Source organism: Cryptomeria japonica, chromosome 11, assembly GCF_030272615.1.
Source record: "Cryptomeria japonica chromosome 11, Sugi_1.0, whole genome shotgun sequence".
NCBI classification, from domain to species: domain Eukaryota; kingdom Viridiplantae; phylum Streptophyta; class Pinopsida; order Cupressales; family Cupressaceae; genus Cryptomeria; species Cryptomeria japonica.
The window spans coordinates 463,160,337-463,164,182 of NC_081415.1; positions in this window are offsets into that span (position 1 = coordinate 463,160,337).

Below are 3,846 nucleotides of genomic sequence, written 5' to 3' on the forward strand. Positions count from 1 at the left end.
ACAAGAATATAACCACACATGACACACAGATTTTTCACGTGGAAACCCAATTGGGAAAAACCATGGTGGGGATGAATACCCACAAGCTATTTTTGAACTCTTTAGAAGTCCACTCTGTTAGGAGCCTTGTTCGGTTAAAGACTGATACAATAGGTTCTGTTAGGAACCGATCCTATTAGGGATCACCTGGTTAAGGAATGGCTAGAATACCTGATTAAGGGTTAAACCCTTTAGAGGTTACCTTGTTAGAGGATTTCAAGAACCCAATGGTTTTGAGTCACCCTGTTAAAGGATTTACAGCAAGCCAGTTAAAGCTACCCTGTTAAGGGATTTCCCAACTGTTGAGGTGGTTAGAGATCAATAGGTATTACAATGATCTGGTAATAGCACTCAATGCCAATGCAGATCCACTTTAGCTCCTCTTCACCTTTCTGCACATACACTTTGTAGGGATCACTTCTCTCCTCTAGTCTAGCAAGAATCACGTATCTCTTCTCTTGGATACACACACACAACTTTTTCTAACAACCTCAGAAAGGAACACAACATTGACCTTATAGGAAACAGATAGGTCGATAGCATAAACCCTAAACCCTAAGCCTGTTAGGTTAAGCAATTCAAACAGTTCAATCCTGACCATTGAGCATATTGCATTAAATGCAACAATCTTGATCTAATCTCAAGACATTCTCCATCATTCATTACCCATCACACATTATCACCATTTACAGGCTTCACACATTCTTGAGGTAGATGGGAACAATCTCTTTCATGCAGGATCCTTCACGCGCACAAGGCTGACGTGGCAACACGATCTATTCTTTGTTACAATGCTAACTCATCACACAAAGTCACCAGTTGAGCCACATAGGCTTGAACCACTTCAACCGAAAACCCTGAAGTTGAGACTTCCAACTGGTAGTCATACAAAGCTTCCATGTGCCGGTTCCCATAACCACATGCCGGTTCACCTTAAGCAAACACACCGCTTCACTTTGGCACAAATACCGGTTCACAGTGTTATACCGGTTCTCTTCTCTTTAGCATATTGACATCAATGACAACATATAATGTCATTATGTCCTCATACCGGTTCACATAATGCCAACATGATCATCCACCATGGTGCATAGGAGCTTCAATTGTGCCAGTGATGAATCAGTATTGGGGAGGTTTGTGCCGGGTAACAAACCGGTAAGAGTTTCCACCGCAGCTTGGATCACATCTTGCTCCTTCTTCCTCCTTATTACTTCAAGGCATTCTTGAGCAACCTTAATGCTCTATAGCAGCTCCATTTTGTTTGCAGACTGGAGGTCAATAAGACTGGTGAGGTCAGCCGGTTTGGCTTGATTACCAGTTGCCTTTGGAGTCTCCATCTGAGTGCTTTTTGCCGCTTCTTCTTTCTCTTCTTCCTTCTTTTTCTTCTCCTCTTCTTTTTTCCACTCCTCTTCCTTTTCCTCCTTTGCTTTCTTTTTCTCCGCTTCCTTTCTCTTCTCCTCTTCCTTATCCTCCTCTGCTTTCTTCTTCTCCACTTCCTTTCTCTTCTCCTCTTCCTTATCCTCCTCTACTTTCTTCTTCTCCACTTCCTTTCTCTTCTCCTCTTCTTTACCCTCCTCTGCTTTCTTCTTCTCTGCTTCCTTTCTCTTCTCCTCTTCTTTATCCTCTTCTTCTTTCTTCTTCTTCGCATCTTCTTGTTTCTTTTTCTCTTCTTCCTCTTTTCTCTTTTCCTCCTCTTTCTTTTTCTTCTCATCCTCTTTTCTCTTTTCCTTCTCTTTCCTTTTCTTCTCATCCTCTTTTCTCTTTTCCTCCTCTTTCCTTTTCTCCTCATCTTCTTCCTTTTTCTTCTCCTCCGCTTGGTTCTTTGCTTCCTCCTTTTTGTCCTCTGCTTCCTTTTTCTTTTCTACCTATTCTACCTACTTCTCCTATCCTATTGCTTCTGATGGTGCATCTTGAGTAACATTTTCACCATCTAAGGCGTCTACATCAATGGGGTCCATTTGTTCTGTGACCGGTTCTTCTTCACTGTCATACACTACATCCGGTTTGCCAATTTCTAGTTCTCGCTCATCTTTTCTATTGGCTTCAGCCACTTGATGCATCTTAAGAGATTCTTGAGCACGAGTATGTGTATCCTTGATCACTTCTTGACCCTTTCCTTCCAGTAACATGACTCTTCTTCTTCTCATGAAGAAGAGGCCTTTGTATTTATTCATAACTTCGAAAAGTTCTGAATTAGATACATCAGGAAAATGTTGAGCAGATATTTTCTCCCTCATTTCCTATTCCTTTTCTATGGCAATGTGCCATTTATTGTTTAAAGAATTATACAAAGAATCCGGTGTCTCAGATCTAATTTCTGAAGGCGATCGGTCATTGACACACAAATACTTAATGATTTCCTGTTCAACTACTTCCTTTTCATCATCATTGAAATCATCAAAACAATCAATTAAATCATTCAACACTTTTCTCCTAATGTTCTTTATAGTTCTTTGACAATGTGTCAAAGGTTTGTAAAAAGAAATGTCAATATTTACCAGTGTAGATGATGTCGGTTCATTCTTTGTCTTTTTCTTTGTTTGCCTAGTCTTCTTCTTAGGCGGTTCTTCTGACACAGTTTCTTCTAAGTCAGGTGTATTGCTTTTTGTCTTCTGCTTCCTCTCAAAGACTTTTGTAGGTGCCGCTTCCTATTTCTTCTTAACTGGTGACCGCTTGGTCACTTTGGGACTGGGTGCAGTAACTGGTGCCGATGCTGAAGGCACTATATTTCCTTTCTTTTTAGAGGGTTCTATAACTGGTGCAACCCTTTCCAAATAGGTGCCGGTTCTCTTTGCCTTAGGATCAAGGGGTGAGGTGATTAGGGTAGAAGCATACCTATCCAGCATATCATACATCACCTCATAGCCCATAGGCTTCACTTCTTCCTGTCTGGGCTCAACGACCTCCATTATGCATTCATCCACTTTGATGATAAAGCAGATGTCCTCTTCATATTTCTTGAGAATGTCACTGGATATTCTTATCCTATGACTCACTTTGCATCTAAACTCATCAATGTATTTGTTCAGTGCTTCCGGATAGCTGGTTCCAACTGCTTGTAGGCTCTCCTTGATTTGTTTTGTTACCAGTTGGTCGGTAGACCACTGAATATCACCTACTCCTGGAAAGTAGCCTTGAAAGTAAAAGAACAACCCAAAAAGTAGTTGTCCGAACTTGAATCTTAGTGCATTGTCCTATTTGATTGACTTAAGATTCAACATAAGTTGTCTTTGCATACAAGTGCACAGATCAAATGATGCATCCCCCTTGATCATCCTGTAAGTAGCATTTACTGCTATAGCAGAGACAGAATTAATTCTGCTAGCAGAGAATGTCCAGTAACCTATCACCATGCAGGCATACTTGACCAGATCATCCTTGATTGAGTTGACGGTCATGCCACGTGAGTCGCTCACTGAATCGGTGAGGTTGGACATTTCAGTCTTGCTGACCTTCCTTAGGGCTGGCACTTCCCCTGTATTGCAGAAATTGGTGACAGCATGAATCACTTCCGATGTGATATCATGTGTTCTCTCAAGATACATCTTGTCACCATGAACTCTGCTCAGAATGATTCGAATGTGGTCATCTGTGAAATCCTCTAGGAAGTAAACTGCATTTTGAAGTTTCTTCTTCTCCAAGATGCTATACTCCAGTTTTTATATTTTTATCCTTCCGACAGAATAGACCTAGCTGAGAATGGATTGCGAGAGACCCTAGGTCTTCAATTTTACAATCTATATAATCAGAAATCCCTTCTTCTACTATAACACCAGCCGATACTTGAGACAAGGCATTATATTTTGA